Below are 21,151 nucleotides of genomic sequence, written 5' to 3' on the forward strand. Positions count from 1 at the left end.
CTCTCTTATTGTGCTGGATGTCCCAGTGGCGCAGTGTAGAGCTCTCTCTACACTGTTCACATCAAACACTCCCAGTGACACCAGCAAATGGAGATGGTGAGAGGGGGCAGTAACTGCAGTGAGACAGAGACACCAACTGATGGAGATTGTGAGGGGGGACAGTAACTGCAATGAGACCGGGACACCAGCAGATGGAGATGGTCAGAGACGGACAGTGACTGCAGTGAGACAGGGACACCAGCAGATGGAGTTGATGAGGGGGGGCAGTAACTGCAGTGAGAAAGGGACACCAGCAGATGGAGATGGTGAGAGGGGTCAGTAACTGCCCAGAGAGGGGCACCAGCAGATGGAGATGGTGAAAGGGGTACAGGAACTGCAGTGAGACAGTGACACGAGTGGATGGAGATGGTGAGAGGGGACAGTAACTGCGGTGAGACAGGGACACCAGCAGATGTCAATGGTGAGATTGGGCAGTAACTGCAGTGAGATAGGGACACCAGCAGATGGAGATGGTGAGAGGTTGCAGTAACTGCAGTGAGACAGGGACACCAGCAGATGGAGATGGTGAGAGTGGGCAGTAACTGCAGTGAGATAGTGACACCAGCAGATGGCGATGGTTAGAAGGGGACTATAACTGCAGTGAGACAGGGATACCAGCAGATGGAGATGGTGAGAAGGGGCAGAGCAAGTCTCCCCTCAATTGTTCAGATTCTCAAAAAAATATAATCTCAGAATCAGATTTTAAATCATTTCAGGGCTCATTGTTGTGAAAATAAAATGCAATTTCTGTCCTGTGGGGAGGGTAGTGAATGGAATATGAAATGGTATTTAGTTCCAGTGTTTATCTCTTTCTATGATTTCAATAATTTAACAATGAGTTTGAGAGGGTATTTCACCGCCTTCTTCATCTCCTCTCTGAATTTAGTCTGGGTCACAGTGTAAATACACGTGTTGGTGCAGGAACTGAGAACCTGCAGCATTCTTGATGCGTGCTCTATGATATAGTGAGGGTCAGTGTTGGAGGAATAATACTGAATATCTGCTATTCGCCTATAAATGATAAACACAACCAGTGTCACCCATAACAGTATAAAACTGACGGATATACTGAAGAGTAAAATAATTGATTTCCTGCGATTCTCCATCTCTGGGTCTTTGTCATTCTCTCCATTCCTGTGGCCCCGGAATCCCCTGCGGACTTTACTGGAGAATAAAATACGTTTGACCGACAGAACATAGAGCAGCAAAATCAGAAAGACCGGGACACAAGGGGTTAAAATATAGTGAAACTATTCAAATGCCACCCATATGGGGGAAGTAATGAAGCTCAGTCAATAAAGACAACCCATGGGAACATTATCAATAATATTATATTGTTTCAGTGTAAAGTACCAGGGGACATTCTCTAAACAGCCCAGCACACTCACTGTTCCTACAACCACAGCCGCTGTTTTCTCGGTGCAATATCTTGTTTTCAGCTTCTCACAACAAATGGTCACAAATCGATCAAAGGTGAAAGTGACTGTGAGCCAGACAGAAACTACTGTTGCTGCAAATCTCAGAACCCGAATGAGAGAACACACAGGAGTAATGCTCAGGAATGAATATGGGAAATAAATTGATACAATCCAGTTCAATATGGGATCAGTGATAATGACCAGGAGATCCGACACTGCCATTCCGACCAGGTAGACAGTGATGCATTTGGAGAGACCGCACTTTCCTCGGGACAGGATCACAATCGCCACCAAGTTAACTGGAAGATTGAGAAAAGGAAGCAGTGAAATTACTGATCAGACCTGGAGACAAACAGCAGTTTGACAGGATCTGGGCTGAACTTTCCAGCTTTGTTGCTACATCGAACAGTGAAAACAGATTCATTGACCTGGGAAGTGCTTTGTCACAGTGAAATGTTTGAAAACACAATTATTAACAATGAATTGGGAAATTGATGCAGAAAGTGAATAAAGTTAACACAGGATCTGCTGGAAGTAATGGGTGAGATTCAGTACCGGTGGGGAAATGAGAAGGGGTTTTACAGAGATGGAATCCAATGGGTTAAATGGGAATTTGTCCCCAGACTGTTGATCGGGAAGGTTTAGGAACAGCAGAATGCACATTTGGTTTGTTGCTGCGGGTTCAGAGAACCGACCGGGGCTGGTACAAAATGGGAAAATGCTGAGAGCTGCTGCGATGAGTTTGAGGGTTGGGATTTATTTGGAAGAGGCAGCTGGAGGTGGAGCCAGTGAGTGAGATTGGGAGGGAGAGAAGGAAAACGACATGTTGGAGCTGGAGGAGAGACAGGAGCAGATGGTTTGGGAAAGTGGAGAAACTGAAGCAATGGATGAGGAGGCTGAGGATTCAATGCTATGAGAGGAGAGGCTGAGATTCACAGAGAGAGAGAGAGTGACTGCAGTAGAGTATTAGAGGAAATCTAATCTCTAGATTCCAGTAAAACAACTCAATTAATACATTCAAACAATAATACCTGTCGTTCTTGATGTTGGAGAACAGTTCATTGTTTATACAATATGGTCAATACATTTAGTTTGAACAGGGAATTAAGTATAAATTTAAACAGATTTCTGATATCAGTCTCGTTCTTTATTGAATTCAGCAGTCACAGAGATTTTAAAGTGCAATATTTAAATAATGAATTATCATCAGTGATGAACTGATTCTATGATGTTTATTCAGTCAGTAAGTAATGGATGGGAAATTTCTACAAAACAAAATGTGAATCTGACAGAAATAAACACAAAGAATCAAGTCCAACAGTAAAATTAACACAATCTGACAACAGACAACTTCAACTCACAGTTTCCCTCTCTAATTGTTCTGAATATTCCAGCACTTTATGATAGTGAATTATTCACACCACTGTTTCTTTCTCTTTCTTTTTCCATCGGCATTGTTTTCTCTGCTCCTTTTCTCCATCCTTCTCTCAGTCGCCCTCCCCATCTCTCTGGAGTACTCACACCCTAATGTTAAGTAATGTGACTTAATGCCACTTTTCACATATGATTTATTCCTGACATTCTGCGCCTGTATTTTGTTCACCAACCCCGTGTTCAATGATTCTGTTGTCAGAGTCAGTTTGTTCAATGGTGAAACCTCTGAATAATTTAATGTGCCTACAGAACACCCAAGTCTCCACATTTTTACCTCCATTCTTCACTTCATCTACAACGCATGGGATAAACAGAATCGAAAGCTTCTTCCAGACAAACCTCACAATCATTGAAATTCCTTCCCCTGGAATTATAAAGTAGACCGTTAGAATGTGGGGTTGTTTAATCAATGAAACACCAACATCAGTGCTGCAGCTGATAAGCAAAAGATGAATGGAAAGACTCTTGATTCCAATTGATAGAGTCTAAACCAATAAATCAACACATCAATATTTCCTAATTTACAAGGTATTCCAGTAATGGTGAATTAGAGAAGGAGATGTCAAAGAGACAGCAGCAAATTCAGTTCAGTAGCCAGACCTCTGAAGCAGTGTCAGTAACACGCTGAATTAAACAATATTTTATAACAGTGATAACCAATAAATACATTGAAATCCCAGTTAAACAGCACCATATTATTGGGGAGGCTGGACATTGTTCTGTCCCCTTGTAACAGTGAGACTGTGAGATGTCTCATTATCAATCAGCGAAAATAACAATCATAAAAATATTCCAGGACCAGTTAGTTGCACATCGTGAAACTATAGCAATTTCCTGCTGATCTGATTCTTGATCCTAACCGAGGCATCTTAATCAAATACATTCAATACACAGAATAATCTAGCAACAATACCAGGGTTACATAATCCAATATAATTGAAAGCATCTTCTGCAAGACGGCAAGAGTAGAGAATGAGGAGATTTCAGCAGTAAATTGCAGGGAAAGAGCACACACAGTGAGAAATAATACCCAGTACAGCAGCACAGTTAATATCGATTTACACTGGTAACAGCTGAGCAACTGGCTTACCAGGAACTCCAATTGCTGCAAGTACAGAATAATAAATATCTTCAATCTGATAGAGTAATGGATATTCCATTTCTGAGAGAAGCAGAGACTTCTGTTAGTCTGGAACCCACAGCTCCAGCAGCCACTCTGAGCTGATCCATTCCAATCGTCCTGATTCATGCAGGGGATAAATCTCCACTGACACGGTTGTAGACCTGATCATTGCTATTAGTTACACTCACCTGAACAAACACATTACATCAGCAGCTTTGACTCTGATGTTAATAATGTGGTGGATAAAACACAATAATTTCAATGTCAATGACATTTTCTCAGTAAGACCTCTCTTGGGAATAAACCTGACACCTGGGATTCGATTGTAAGGGGAGTAGATAGGCGGTTCTGTGGTCGAAAACGAGACTCCCGAATGGTATGTTGCCTCCCAGGTGCACGGGTCCGGGATGTCTCAGATCGGCTGCAGAACATTCTAAAGGGGGAGGGTGAACAGCCAGTTGTCGTTGTGCACATAGGCACCAATGATATTGGTAAAAAACGGGATGAGGTCCTACAAGCAGAATTTCGGGAATTAGGAGCCAAGTTAAAAAGTAGGACCTCAGCGGTAGTAATCTCCGGATTGCTACCAGTGCCACGTGATAGTCAGAGTAGAAATGAAAGAATAGTCAGGATGAATGCGTGGCTTGAGAGATGGTGCAGGAGGGAGGGGTTCAGATTTTTGGGACATTGGGACCGGTTCTGGGGAGGTGGGACTATTACAAATTGGACGGTCGACACCTGGGCCGGATTGGAACCAATGTCCTTGGGGGTGCTTTTGCTAATGCTGTTGGGGAGGGTTTAAACTAATGTGGCAGGGGGATGGGAACCAAAAGAGGTCAATAGGGAGTAAGGATGTAGTAACTTAAGCCTGTAAGGAACGAGATAATGAAGTCAGCGTGACTAAGGGAAAGAGTAGGCAGGGAGCAGATGATGAAAGCAAAGGTACTGGTGGTCTGAGGTGTATTTGTTTTAATGCAAGAAGTGTAGTAGGTAAGTCAGATCAACTTAGGGCTTGGATTAGTACCTGGGAGTATGACGTTATTGCTATTACTGAGACTTGGTTAAGGGAAGGGCATGATTGGCAACTAAATATCCTAGGATACCGATGCTTCAGGCGGGATAGAGAGGGAGGTAAAAGGGGTGGAGGAGTTGCATTACTGGTCAAAGAGGATATCACAGCTGTGCTGAAGGATGGCACTATGGAGGACTCGAGCTGTGAGGCAATATGGGCAGAACTCAGAAATAGGAAGGGTGCGGTAACAATGTTGGGGCTGTACTACAGGCCACCCAACAGCGAGCGTGAGATAGAGTGACACATATGTAAACAGAGTATGGAAAGCTGTGGGAGCAACAGGGTGGTGGTGATAGGAGATTTTAATTTTCCCAACATTGACTGGGATTCACTTTGTGTTAGAGGTATAGATGGAGCAGAATTTGTAAGGAGCATCCAGGAGGGTTTTCTAGAGCAGTATGTAAATAGTCCAACTCGGGAAGGGGCCATACTGGACCTGGTGTTGGGGAATGAGCCGGGCCAGGTGGTTGACGTTTCAGTAAGGGACTACTTTGGGGAATAGTGATCACAATTCCGTAAGTTTTAGAATACTCATGGACAAAGATGAGAGTGGTCCTAAAGGAAGAGTGCTAAATTGGGGGAAGGCCAACTATACCAAAATTCGGCAGGAGCTGGGGAATGTAGATTGGGAGCAGCTGTTTGAAGGTAAATCCACATTTGATATGTGGGAGGCTTTTAAAGAGAGGTTGATTAGCGTGCAGGAGAAACATGTTCCTGTGAAAATGAGGTGTAGAAATGGCAAGATTAGGGAACCATGGATGACAGGTGAAATTGTGAGACTAGCTAAGAGGAAAAAGGAAGCACACATAAGGTCTAGGCGGCTGATGAAAGACGAAGCTTTGAAAGAATATCGGGATTGTAGGCACAATCTGAAACGAGGAATTAAGAGGGATAAAAGGGGTCATGAAATATCTTTAGCAAACAGAGTTAAGGAAAATCCCAAAGCCTTTTATTCATATATAAGGAGCAAGAGAGTAACTAGAGAAAGGATTGGCCCACTCAAGGACAAAGGAGGAAAGTTATGCGTGGAGTCAGAGAAAATGGGTGAGATTCTAAACGAGTACTTTGCATCGGTATTCACCGAGGAGAGGGACATGACGGATGTTGAGGTTAGGGACAGATGTATGATTACTCTAGGTCAAGTCGGCATAAGGGGGGAGAAAGCGTTGGGTATTCTAAAAGGCATTAAGGTGGACAAGTCCCCAGGTCCGGATGGAATCTATCCCAGGTTACTGTGGGAAGCGAGAGAGGAAATAGTTGGGGCCCTAACAGATATCTTTGCAACATCCTTAAACACGGGTGAGGTCCCGGAGGACTGGAGAATTGCTCATGTTGTCCCCTTGTTTAAGAAGGGTAGCAGGGATAATCCAGGTAATTATAGACCGTTGACCCTGACGTCAGTGGTAGGGAAGCTGCTGGAGAAGATACTGAGGGATAGGATCTATTCCCATCTGGAAGAAAATGGGCTTATCAGTGATAGGCAACATGGTTTTGAGCAGGGAAGGTCATGTCTTACCAACTTAATAGAATTCTTTGAGGAAGTGACAAAGTTGATTGATGAGGGAAGGGCTGCAGATGTCATATACATGGACTTCAGTAAGGCGTTTGATAAGGTTCCCCATGGTAGGCTGATGGAGAAAGTGAAGGCGAATGGGGTCCAAGGTGGATAAAGAACTGGCTGGGCAACAGGAGACAGAGATTAGCAGTGGAAGGGAGTTTCTCAAAATGGAGACGTGTGACCAGTGGTGTTCCACAGGGATCCGTGCTGGGACCACTGTTGTTTGTAATATACATTAATGATTTGGAGGAAAGTATAGGTGGTCTGATTAGCAAGTTTGCAGACGACACTAAGATTGGTGGAGTAGCAGATACTGAAGGGGACTGTCAGAGAATACAGCAGAATATAGATAGATTGGAGAGTTGGGCAGAGAAATGGCAGATGGAGTTCAATCAGGGCAAATGCGAGGTGATGCATTTTGGAAGATCCAATTCAAGAGTGATCTGCACAGTGAATGGAAAAGTCCTGGGGAAAATTGATGTACAGAGAGATTTGGGTGTTCAGGTCAATTGTTCCCTGAAGGTGGCAACGCAGGTCAATAGAGTGGTCAAGAAGGCATGCGGCATGCTTTCCTTCATCGGACGGGGTATTGAGTACAAGGGTTGGCAGGTCATGTTACAGTTGTATAGGACTTTGGTTCGGCCACATTTGGAATACTGCGTGCAGTTCTGGTCGCCACATTACCAAAAGGATGTGGATGCTTTGGAGAGGGTGCAGAGGAGATTCACCAGGATGTTGCCTGGTATGGAGTGCGCAAGCTATGAAGAGAGGTTGAGCAGATTAGGATTATTTTCATTAGAAAGACGGAGGTTGATGGGGGACCTGATTGAGCTGTACAAAATCATGAGAGGTATAGACAGAGTGGATAGCAAGAAGCTTTTTCCCAGAGTGGGGGATTCAATTACGTGGGGACACGAGTTCAAAGTGAAAGGGGAAAAGTTTAGGGGGGATATGCGTGGAATTTTCTTTAGGCAGAGGGTGGTGGGTGCATGGAACGCTTTGCCAGCGGAGGTGGTAGACGCGGGCACGATAGCGTCTTTTAAGATGTATCTAGACAGATACATGAATGGGCAGGAAGTAAAGAGATATAGACCCTTAGAAAATAGGCGACAGGTTTAGATAGAGGATTTGGATCGGCGTAGGAATGGAGGGCCGAAGGGCCTGTTCCTGTGCTGTAATTTTCTTTGTTCTTTGTTCATTGTTTGTTCTGTACTTATACTGGATAGATGTGACAATTATGAGTGACATCATTTACATTTTCCATATTATTGTATTGACCTTATTCATTCCTGGAATTTCTATTGCGACTGTAACTAACTGTCTGCACTATACACTGAATGCAGGCACAAAAACAATCCCGTTTCATTCTGTTCCTGCCTTTTCCCAGTTAAAATGTGAACTTTGAGTCTCTGATGCGGGACCACGTTGGGGGTTACAGTCTAGAAACTACTGTAGTTGATGTTAGGGGGCAGGCACTATACATGTCCGTTGGGAGGCAGTCATGGAGTGACAATATCACTGGGCTAGTAATCCAGAGGTCCAGCCCAATGGCCTGAATTTTCACAATTTGGTTTAAAGGCTTTGCCTTCTCAAAATCTTTGGTTATTTGTTATCTTCTGTGACAAAGTACTGGACCTAATCCAAGGGAATGAAGCCGGTTAAGTGGTAGATGTGTCAGTGGGGGAACATTTTGGGACCAGTGACCATAACTCTATTAGCTTCAAAATAGTTATGAAAAAAGATAGGACTGGTCTTCAAGTTGAAGTTCTAAATTGGGGGAAGGCTAATTTCGATGGCATCAGACAGGAACTCTCAAGAGTTGATTGGGAGAGGCTGTTCACAGGTAAAGGGACGTCTGGCAAGTGGGAGGCTTTTAAAAGTGAGATAGGAAGAGTTCAGGACCGGCATGTTCCTGTTAGATGGAAGGGCAAAAATGGCAAGTTTAGGGAACCTTAGTTGACGAAGGATATTGGGAATCTGGTCAGACAAAGAAGGAGGTATATGTCAGGTAAAGGCAGCTGGGATCAAGTGAGTCCCTCGAGGAGTATAAGGGATGTGGGAGTACACTTCACAAGGAAATCAGGATGGCGAAAAGGGGCCATGAGATTTCCCTGGCAGATAAGATAAAGGAGAATCTTAAAGATGTTATAAGTATATGAAGAGCGAAAGGGTAGCCAGGGAGAGAGTAGGTCCCCTTAAGGATCAGTGTGGTAATCTATGTTTGGAGCCATATGAAATGAGCGAGGTCTTAAATGAATATTTCCCATCCGTGTTTACCGTGGAGAAGGTCATGGAAGCTAGTGAGTTCAAGGGCGGGAACACCGATATCCTGGAGCATATCAACATTACAAAGGAGGATGTGTTGGAGGTTTTGAAGCGCATTAATGTATAAATCTCCAGGGCCTGATCAGGTGTATCCCAGGATGCTATGGGAAGCAAGGGAGGAGATTGATGGGGCCCTGGCAGAGCTGTTTGTATCATCGTTACCCACGGGTGAGGTTCTGGAAGACTGGAGGATAGCTAATGTTGTGCCTTTATTTAAGAAGGGCAGCAGGGATAAGCCAGGGAATTACAGGCCGGTGAGCCTTATATCCGTGGTGGAAAGTTATTGGAAGGGATTCTTAGTGACAGGATTTACATAAATTTGGAAAGCCATGGTCTGATTAGGGATAGTCAGCAAGGCTTTGTGCGTGGGAAATCATGTCTCACAAATTTCCTTGAGTTTTTGAGGAGGCAACCAAGAGGATTGACGAGGGCAGGGAGGAGGACGTTGCCTACATGGACTTTAGCGAGGCCTTTGACAAGGTCCCGCATGGTAGGTTGGTCCGGAAGGTTCTAACAGATGGGATCCAGGGTGAGCTAGCAAATTGGATACACAATATTCATGATGATAGGAGACAGAGGGTGGTGGTGGAAGGTTCTTTTTCAGATTGGTGGCCGGTGACCAGTGGTGTGCTGCAGTGATCGGTGCTGGGCCCTCTGTTGTTTGTCATATATATTAATGACTTGGATGAGAATGTAGGGGGCATGATTAGTAAGTTTGCAGACGACACCAAAATTGGTGGTATAGTGGACTGCGAAGAACGTTTTGTCAGGTTACAACAGGATATAGATCAACTGGGAAAGTGGGCAAGTGATTGGCAAATGGAATTTAACGCAGACAAGTGCGAAGTGATGCATTTTGGGAAGTTAAGCCAGGGCAGGACATATGCAATGAATGGCTGGGTCCTGGGGATCGTTGTTGAGCAGAGAGACCTCGGGGTGCAAGTACAAATTCCCTTGAAAGTGGCAACAGAGGCAGACAGGTTGGTGAAGAAGGTGTACGGCATTTTTGCCTTCATCGGTCTAAGCATTGAGTACAAGAGTTGGGACGTCATGTTACAGTTGTACGTAACGTTGGTTAGGCCGCATTTGGAGTGCACTGTGTGCAGTTCTGGTCGGCGCACCACAGGAAAGAAGTGATTAACCTATGGAGGGTACAGAAAAGATTCACAAGTATGTTGCCTGGTTTGGAGGGCTTGGGTTATAAAGAGAGATTGGATAGGTTGCGTCTGTTTTCCCTGGAATGAAGGAAGCTGAGAGGGGACATGATAGAGGTATATAAAATTATGAGAGGCATAGATAGGGTAGACAGCCAGAGTCTGTTTCCCATGGTAGGGGTTACTAAAACTAGAGGGCATAGATTTAAGGTGAGAGGGAGAAGGTTTAAAGGCAATCAAAGGGGTAAATTTTTCACACAAAGAATAGTGGACATCTGGAATGAGCTGCCTGAGGATGTGGTGGAGGCAGGAATAGTAGCAACATTTAAGAGGCATCTGGACAGGTACATGCATGAGCAAGGCATAGAGGGATATGGAATTAATGCAGGCAGGTGGGATTTGTATAGATAGGCATGATGGTCGGCATGGACGCAGTGGGCCGAAGGGCCTGCTTTTATACTGTCCGACTCTCTATGACTCCATGACTCTCTTTGGTCTGCCTGAAACTGGCTGGTCTTCCAGCACAAAGAGTTGCCCACGACCGAGTGTTGCAGACTGGCACATTCCAATGTCCAGGTCTACGTGCTGAGTGACACACTAAAGCTTGGGGCAGCCACGGCAAAGGCTCAATGGGGAATGACTATTGTATAGTCCTCCCACCAAGGTGAACCAAGGGGCTGGATCCATGTGAAACCCCTCGGGCTGTATACATCAAATATGGGTTTGTTTTAAAATGTACTTGGCATGTGTAAAGGAATGGAAGGGTTGTGAGGGAACTCCCTCCTGTATTGAAGAAAATTGATTTCCTTTGCAGGTTTTAGAATATCAACTTAGTGCTGTTTTGAACTGTGCTGTCATGTAATTTTTTTACGGATTGTTATGAATAAAGTATATTTTTGGGGGACAAAATGACACATTCCCCACTCTGGTTGAGAGAGAGAGAGATTGTGTGTGTGTGTGTGTGTGTGTGTGTGTGTGTGTGTGTGTGTGTGTGTGTGTGTGTGTGTGTGTGTCTGTGTGTGTGTGTGTGTGTGTGTGTGTGTGTGTGTGTGTGTGTGTGTGTGTGTGTGTTTGCTCCCTCTGTCCAAATCTGGTTTATAACTGTGATTTGATTGTATTTGAATATTGCTAATTGTCTGTGTAACTGTGAGAGGAAACCCTGGGCTCTTGCTGTGCTCTATTGTTTAAAAATATCCTTGCTTTGAACTTTGATGCAATTTTTTCTCTTTCTTTCCCCTGAGGATTTTTTTTATTTTGAAAACTGCATTTTGAAGATGAAAAGAGGGAAAGTCTGGGACGAGGAATCCTTGGACAGGAGTTTCCTCCAGAGGAGACGGACTGAGGCCTTACCCATAGGGCGTACGTCAGTTGCGTCTGTTCATTAGCCCGAGGTTTAATTTCCTCACTGAGGCCCTGGGTTAACGAGTTCCTGTCAGATTGGGGCCCTGGAGTTTTAAACAGGTTGAGAGCCTGGGGTTAAAGGAGCAGCCCAGCTTTGCAATTTGACACAAAGAAGTTAATCCCCGATGCCTGACAAACAGGCTGCACCACCTCTCCACCTCACAAGACTAAATTAAACAACCGGCAGGTGTAGCTGTCGAAAGGCTTGTTATAATTCCCGAATAATGCTGGTATTTTGGGCAGTGCCGTGAATTTGAGTGTTAAATGAAAAATGCAGCAGCCATTTAAATTGAGAGTGAGGTTTAGTTTAGTTTAGTTTAGAGATACAGCACTGAAACAGGCCCTTCGGCCCACCGAGTCTGTGCCTACCATCAACCACCCATTTATACTAATCCTACACTAATCCCATATTCCTATCACATCCCCACCTGTCCCTATATATTTCCCTACCACCTACCTATACTAGGGGCAATTTATAATGGCCAATTAACCTATCAACCTGCAAGTCTTTGGCATGTGGGAGGAAACCGGAGCACCCGGAGGAAACCCATGCAGACACAGGGAGAACTTGCAAACTCCGCACAGGCAGTACCCAGAATCGAACCCGGGTCATTGGAGCTGTGAGGCTGCGGTGCTAACCACTGCGCCACTGTGCCGCCCCAGAGTGGATTTCTCTGTCTGTCTCTCTCTCTCCATCTGTCTCTCTGAATGAGAGTAACAGGAGGGAGAGATGCAGGAGTATGAGGGAAACAGGGAGGGAATGCCAAGGGGAGAGGAGGGACAGCCGGCTGTTATCACACTGCTGCTTGTGGGATCTTGCTGTGCACAAATGGCCTACAGCATTTCCAACGTTGCAACAGTGACGACCACTTTAAAAATTAATTCATTGAGTATCAAATGCTTCAGTGAATCAGCGGTTACATGCCCGAAATGCGATGGTTTGTAAAGGCTTGTTCTCATTCCCGAATGATGCTGGTGTTTTTGGCTGTGGGCTGAATTTGACAGTGAAATGAAACATCTGGGGACCATTTGAACTCAGATTTTCAGGGATGGGAATGTGGATTTCTCTCTCTATCCCTCTACGGGAGAGGGGAGTGGGGTCACCAGTGTTTGTGTGTTTTTACAATGAGGCAGAAACAGATGTAGAGAGACACACAGACAACCAGAGGGAGAGAGAGAGAGACAGCTGGAAATAACAGGGTAAACACAGAGGCAGACACACAGGCCAAGGGGGTGGCTGCAGTGTTTAGTCACTGCCCAGGTACCAGCCCCTGGAGAGAAGCTCCCCCCCCACCCTCCCACAACACCATCTCCAACCGTCGAGTGTGTCTTGATTTTCTGCGAAATTAAATGTTGGCCCAGTGATAAACTGTTGGCACATTCATCTCAGTTTAAAGAGATAATTTCACAATGTCTGGGAACAGAATGGAGCTGATTGCTGCAATTGTCTGTCTGTAAATTGCAGCGATGTTGTCGACAGTGGGGTTTGGAGTGAAAAGACTGCAGGTCATCAGGAAGCAGCTCCTTGTCATGTCTCTGCTCAGAGCTGGCTCTGTTACCCGGATTAACAGGACAATGGGCAGGAATTCAGCTCCTAAAACCCTGTCTCACATTTCCAATCACTTCCCATTCTCTGGCTCTGTGTCGGGGGATGTGTCTGTCAGATGGCGAGTCACTGAGAGATTGTTTTCTGTCAATCAGTGAGGGAAAGAGCCCTGGGCTCTTGCTGTGTTTGTTTTATGTTCAAAAGTGCTTTGCTTTGTTTGAATCAATTTTATTTCTCTTATTCCCAAGGAGAATCTTTTTGGAAGCTGCAGCTTTGATGATGCAAAGAGAGAATATTTTGAAACGTACAATTCTCAGAAAAGAGCTTTAACCAGAGAGGAAAATAAGAATAAATACAAATGTGTTATTGTCTAATTCATTTTTAGATACAGAATAAAGAAGACCTTGTGTTTTCGGGGCTGATTGAAAAACAAAGAGCTGGAAATGCTCAGTATTTCCAGCTTTTTTTAAATTTCAGATTTCCAGAATCTGCAGTATTTTGATTGTGTTTTTTAGGAGGAGGAGTAACTTTTACCACAAGGGAGGGGCTGGCGGGGCCTCTGTAGCAAATCCTTTGGGAAGCGCCGCTCCATAACTGTCAATGTAATACCATAGATTTCCCTCTCTCCATCTCTTGCTGCAACTTGTTCCCTGCCCCTACCCTCCATGTTCATAACTCTATTTCCTCATATCTTTAAATCCCTGTCTCTGTAGCGGTCAACATACTTTCTATCTCTGCATCTCTCTATTTTCTCTTTTCATTCTCTTTCTGCGATTCTCTGCATCGTTATCTGCCTATCATTCCATTCTTGGTATTTCTGCCCTCTGCTCTTAGTTTCTCTCACTGGTTTCTGACTTCCTGCCTCTCTTTCATTCTCCCTCTCCCTCTCCATTTGTTTCTCTGTCTCCCTCACTCAGTTCTGTCTTAATCCCTGGATCTCTGCTTTCTGTGTCTCTCTTGCTCTTTCTGGGGATGGATTGGAACTCGCTGCCATAGTGTTGTACAGTGTGAGTGTGAACCAGAATCCTGTTTTCCATCTCTCTCGGGTTTTGCTCCCAATTGAGGTAAAACAGGGGATAAATGCTGAACAGGCGGCCAATTCACAACTATCGCCACCCCTACCCCGGTTTTCACTATTGGCACCAAGTCCAAGTCCAGCCCAGTGTTTATTTGCCTCTCTGTGTATCTGCTCCTCAACTGTCTCTGCCTGTCTTCTTTTGGCTCCATGGGGGAAGGGACAGATCAGCCAGGATGAAACATTGATGGGGCAGGCTCGAAGGGCTGAATGGCCTCCTCTTGCCCCTGTTCCAAACAGTGTGTGTGTGTGTGTGTGTGCCTCAGTCCTATTCCCTGATGCTGAGGAGGGTGATGGAGAGAACATGTGAAACACATTTCTGCAGTGGGGATGTGTCTGGGACTGGGATCTTGCTGTGCATTAAATGCTCAGAATGCCTGTTAGCCTCTGTGGGTACTTGCTGTCTGCCCGGCCCTGTGTTTGGGTGGACACGATTTAAAGGTGACGGGGGTCTGAGAGCCATTTGATAGAATTCCAGTGGTTTATCCGTACTGGAATTAAAATGAATTAAAGACTGTTGGGAGATGGAGCCACACGCAGGAAAGGAATGGAGGTTGGAATTACACAGGAGGCTGATCACAGGGGAGATGATACAGAGTGATAATTAGTAGAGGGGGGATTTTACAGGGAAAGATATTATTTAGAAAGGAAGGGGTGTTTACAGTGGGGGCAGAGGAGGATTGGAGGGTGCTATTCACGGAAGAAATTAGGCCATGCATAAAATGTGGGGGATTCTTCAGGTTTAAAATGGGATGGGGATTCTTCAGGTTAAAATGGGAGGGGGTTCTCCAGTTTTAAAATGGGAGGGGGATTATTCAGAATTAAGATGGGAGGGGGTTCTCCAGTGTTTCAAATGGGAGGTGGACTCTTCAGATTTAAAATGGGAGGGGGTTCTCCAGGTTTAAAATGAGAGGAATGCCTCTCCAGGTTTAAAATGGGAGGGGGATTCTCCAGGGTTAAAATGGGAGGATTGCCTCTCCAGGTTTAAAATGGGAGGGGATTTTCTCCAGGTTTAAAATGGGAGGGGGATTGTCATTTAGGACTGAGAGGAATAGAAATTACTTCACTCAGAGGGTTGTTAATCTTTGGAATACTCTACTCCAGAGGATTGTGAATACTCCATCTTTCAATACATTTAAGGCTGAGATAGACAGATGTTTGTTTTTTCAGGGAATCAAGGCACATGGAGAGCGGGCGGGAAAGTGGCGTTGAATCCTAAGAACTGCCATGATGGTATTGAATGGCGAAGCAGGCTCGATGGGCCATATGGTCTACACCTACTCCTATTTCTCGTCTTCTTATGTTTCCCCTTTGTCCCTCCCTCTCTCTCTGACTCTCCCCCTCTCTCTGAGTCTCTCTCACTCTGTCGCTCCTTCTCTCTCAATCTCTCTGTCTCTTTATTTCTCTCTACGTTTCCCTCTCGGTCTGTCTCTCTCGCTCTGTGTATGTGTGTGTGTGTGTGTGTGTTTCTGTGTATGAGTCTCTGTGTGTGTCTTTGTCTGTGTGTGTGTGTGTCTGTCTCTGTGCCTCTGTATGCTTTTGTGTGTTTATCTTTGTGTGAACGTGTGAGTCTGGCTGGCGACGCCCACATCCCATGATTGAATAACCACCACCACCTCCCCTACCCACCCCGCCCCTCCGCCCAAAAAAACTGCTTTACCCTCATATGCACATTGAGTCACCACTTGGAAACATTTAATCAATTTAGTTAGGCACGATCTCCCCCTGATAAAGCCATGCTGACTATCCCTGATTAATCCCTGCCTCTCCAAGTGGAGGTTAATCTTGTCCCTCAGAATTTTCCAATACTTTCCCAATCATTGATGTTGGACTCACCGGCCTGTATTTACTGGGTTTATCCCTGCTTCCCTTCTTAAATAATGGTACCACTTTGGCTGTCCTCCAATCCTCTTGTATCTCTCCTGTGGCCAGAGAGGATTTGAAAATTTGTGTCAGAGCCCCTGCTAACTCCTCCCTTGCCTCACCTTACAGCCTGGGATACATCTCATCTGGGCCTGGGGGTTTATCCACTTTTACTCCCGCTAAAACAGCTAATACTTACTACCTTTCAATGCTAATATGATCAAGTATATCACAATCCCCCTGCCTGATCTCTACACATAAATCGTCCTTCTCCACAAATGAAAAGCAATCATTTAAAACCTCACCAATGTCCTCCGGTTCCACACACAGATTGCCACATTGGTCCCTAATGGGCCCTACGCTTTCCTAGTTTTCCTCTTGCCCTTAATAGACTTATAACACGCCTTACGATTTTGTTTTATCTTGCCCACCAGTGTGTTTCCATCTCCCTTCTTCGCTCTCCTAATTACAGTTTATAAAGTACCCAATACACTTTCTATACACCTCCAGTGCCTCGGCTGTTTTCAGGGCTTGGAATGTGCAATAAGCTTCCGTTTTTTGCCTGAACCAATCCTCTATATCCCTTGACATCCAGGGTTGTCTGGACTTGTTGGTCCTACCCTTCATCGTAACGGGTACATGTTGGCTTTGAACCTCCACTATTTCCTCTTTGAATGGCTCCTGCTGGTCTAATGTAGACTTTCCTTCAAGTAGCTACTCCCAGTCCACTATGACAAGATCCTGTTTTAGCATATGGAAATCGAGGGTGAGTAACTGCATTAAGTCAGGGACATCAGCTGATGGAGATGGTGAGGGGGGTGGGGAGTAACGGCAGTGAGACAGGGACACCAACAGATGGAGATGGTGAGATGGGGCAGCAACTGCAGTGAGACGGGGACACCAGCAGCTGGAGATGGTTAGAGGGGGCAGTAACTGCAGTGAGACAGGGACACCAGCAGATGGAGATTGTGAGAGGGAGACAGTAACTGCAGTGAGACAGGGACACCAGCAGATGGAGAAGGTGAGAGGGGAGCAGCAAGAGCAGTGAGACAGGGAAACCAGAAAATGTCCATGGTAAGAGGGGCAGTAACTGCAGTTAGGCAGGGACACCAGCAAATGCCGATGATGAGGGGGCAATAACTGCAGTGAGACAGGGACACCAGCAGATGGAGATGGTTAGAGGGGGCAGTAACTGCAGTGAGACAGGGACACCAGCAGATGGAGATTGTGAGAGGGAGACAGTAACTGCAGTGAGACAGGGACACCAGCAGATGGAGAAGGTGAGAGGGGAGCAGCAAGAGCAGTGAGACAGGGAAACCAGAAAATGTCCATGGTGAGAGGGGCAGTAACTGCAGTTAGGCAGGGACACCAGCAAATGCCGATGATGAGGGGGCAATAACTGCAGTGAGACAGGGACACCAGCAGATGGAGATGGTGAGAGGGGGCAGTAACTGCAGAGAGACAGGGACACCAGCAGATGGAGATTGTGAGAGGGAGACAGTAACTGCAGTGAGACAGGGACACCAGCAGATGGAGAAGGTGAGAGGGGAGCAGAAAGAGCAGTGAGACAGGGAAACCAGAAAATGTACATGGTGAGAGGGGCAGTAACTGCAGTTAGGCAGGGACACCAGCAAATGCCGATGATGAGGGGGCAATAACTGCAGTGAGCCAGGGACACCAGCAGATGGAGATGGTGAGGGGGGCAACAACTGCAGTGAGACAGAGACAACAGTAGGTGGAGATTGTGAGTCAGACAGGGAAACTAGCAGATGGAGATGGTGAGGGGGAGCAGTGACTGCAGTGAAGACAGGGACACAAGTAGATGGAGATTGTGAGAGGGGGCAGTAACTGCAGCGAGACAGGGACACCAACAGATAGAGGTTGTGAGAGGGGGGTGGTAACTGCAGTGAGGCAGGGACAACAGCAGATGGAGATGGTGAGAGGGGCAGTAACTGCAGTGAGACAGGGATACCAGATGATGGAGATGGTGAGAGGCGGGCAGCAACAGCAGTCAGACTGTGACACAAGCAGATGGAGATGGTGAGTGGCGGGCAGTAACTGCAGTGATACAAGGACTGCAGCAGATGTAGATGATGAGAGGGGGATGTAAATACAGTGAGACAGGGATACCAGCAGTTGGAGATGGTGAGAAGGGGGCGTTAACTGGAGTTAGACAGGGCACCAGCAGATGGAGCTGGTGAGAGGGGCAGTGACTGCAGTAAGACAGGGACACCTGCAGATGGAGATAGTGAGAGGGGGACAGTAACAGCAGTGAGCCAGCGACACCAGCAGGTATAGATATTGACAGGAAGCAGTAACTGAAGTGAGACGGGGGCGCCAGCAGATGGAGGTTGTGAGAGGGAGGCTGTAACTGCAGCGGGACAGGGACACAAGCGGATGGAGATGGTGAGAGGGACAGTAACTGCAGTGAGACTGGGACACCAGCAGGTGGAGATTGTGAGTGGGGGGCAGTAACTGCATTGAGAGATGGACACCAGTAGGTGGAGATGGTGAGCGGGCAAAGTAAATGCAGTGAGACAGGGAAACCAGCAGATGGATATGATGAGAAGGGGTATTAACAGTCGTGTGACAGTGACACTAAAACTGCAGAAGTTGAGAGGGGGCAGTAACTGCAGTGAGACACGGATACCAGTTGAAGGAGATGGTTAAAGGCAGTAACTGCCGTGAGAGAGGAATACTAGCAGATGGAGATGGTGAGAGTGGACAGCAAATGCAGTGACACAGGGACACCAGCAGATGGATTTGTTGAGAGTGGAGACTAACTGCAATGAGACAGGGGCACCAGAAGATGGAGATGGTGAGAGGGGACAGTATCTGCAATGATACAGTGTCATCAGCAGATGGAGATGGTGAGAGCAGTCTTTAGCTGCACTGAGACAGGGGCACCAGCAGATGGAGATGGTGGGAAGAGACAGTAACTTCAGTGAGACTGTGACACCAGCAGATGGACAGGGTGAGAGGGGAGCAGTAACTGCAGTAAGACAGGAACACCAGCAGATGGAGATCGTGGGAGGAGGACAGTAACTGCAGTGAGACAGTGACACCAGCAGATGGAATTGGTGAGAGGGGGCAGTAACTACAGTGAGGCAGGGACAACAGAAGATGGTGATGTTGAGAGGGGGACAGTAACTGCAGTGAGACAGGGACACCAGCAGATGGAGATGGTGAGAGGGGACAGTATCTGCAGTGAGACAGGGACAACAGCAGATGGAGATGTTGAGAGGGGGAAAGTAACTGCAGTGAGACAGGGACATCAGCAGATGGAAATGGTGGGAGGGAGACAGTAACTGCAGTGAGACAGGGACACCAGCAGATGGAAATGGTGAGAGGGCGGGCAGAGCAAGTCCCTCCTCAACAGGTCAGATTCTCAACAATATGTCGACTCAGAATCAGATTAAAAATCATTTCAGGACTCAGTGCTGTGAATGTAATCTTCATTTTCTGTCCTGTGGTGAGTGTAGGGACTGGAAAACGAAATGGGATTTAGTTCCAGTGTTTCTCTCTTCCGATGATTTCACTAATTTAACAATGAGATTGAAAGGGTATTTCACCGCCTTCTTAAGCTCCTCTCTGAATGCAGTCTGGGTCACAGTGTAAATACACATGTTGGTGCAGGAACTGAGAGCCTGCAGCATTAGTGATGTGTGTTCAGTGATTAAGTGAGGGTCAGTTAGGACGGATAATACCGAATATCTGCAATTCGTTTATAAATGATAAACACAACCCGGGTCATCCATAACAATATAAAACTGCCAGATATATTGAAGAGTAAAATAATAGATTTTCTGCGATTCTCCATCTCTGGGTCTTTGTGATTCTCTCCATTGCTGTGGCACCGGGAACCCCTGCGGACTTTACTGGAGCATAAAATACGTCTGACCGTCTGAACATTGAGCAGTAAAATCATAAAGACCGGGACACAAGGGGTTAAAATGTAGTACAACAATTGAAATGCCTCCCATGTGGGGGAAGTGAAGAAGCTTGGTTTAAAAGCACATCCCATGGGAACACTATCAATACTTTCCTCGTTTTCAAGTGTAAAGTACCAGGGGACAGACAGTGAAAATCCCAGCACACTCACTGTTCCGACAACCACAGCTGCCATTTTCTTGGTGCAATATTTTGCTCTCAGCTTCTCACAACAAATGGCCACAAATCTATCAAAGGTGAAAGTGACTGTGAGCCAGACAGAAATATATATGGCTGCAGAACTCAGAACTGTAATAAGAGCACACATGGGCATAGTACTCAGGAATGAATCTGGGAAATAAAATAAAACAATCCACAACAAGATGAGATTAGTGATAAAAACCAGGAAATCAGCCACTGCCATTCCCACCAGGTAGACAGTGGTACATTTGGAGAGACCACACTTTCCTCGGGACAGGATCACAATCGCCACCAGGTTAACTGGAAGGGAGAGAAAAGGAAGCAGAACATTACTGATCAGACCTGGAGACAAAGCAAAAGTTTGACAGGATCTAGACTGAAATTTCCAGCTTTGTTGCTGCATCCAACAGTGAAAACTGATTCATTGACCTGGGCAGTGCTTTGTCGCAGTGAAATGTTTGAAACACAATTATTAATAATGAATTGGGAAATTGAGACAGAAAGTGAATATGGTCAACACTGGATCTACTGGAAGTACGGAGTGATGATGCAGTGCCTGTGGGGGAATGAGAAAGGGTTTTACAGAGATGGAATCTCATGGGTTAAATGGGAATTTGTCTCCAGACTGTTGATCAGGAATGTTTAGGGCAGCGGGATGTGCAGATGGTTTGTTGCTGTGGGTTCAGAAAGCCGACATGGGCTGGTACAAAATGGGAAAAGTCTGAGAGCTGCTGCGGTGAGTTTGATGGTTGGGATTTAGTTGGAAGACGCAGCTGGAGGTGGAACCAGTGAATGAGTTTGGGAAGGAAAGAAGGAAAAGGATATGTTGGTTCAGAAGGGGAGACTGGAGCAGATGGTCTGGGAAAGTGGATAAACTGATGCAATGTCTGAGGAGACAGAGGGTTCAATACAGTGAGAGGAGATGCTGAGATTCACAGGGAGAGACTGCAGCAGAGTGTTAGAGGAAATCTAATCTATAGATCCCAGTAAAAAAACTCAATTAATACATTCA

Source organism: Heterodontus francisci, unplaced genomic scaffold, assembly GCF_036365525.1.
Source record: "Heterodontus francisci isolate sHetFra1 unplaced genomic scaffold, sHetFra1.hap1 HAP1_SCAFFOLD_97, whole genome shotgun sequence".
Classification (NCBI taxonomy): domain Eukaryota; kingdom Metazoa; phylum Chordata; class Chondrichthyes; order Heterodontiformes; family Heterodontidae; genus Heterodontus; species Heterodontus francisci.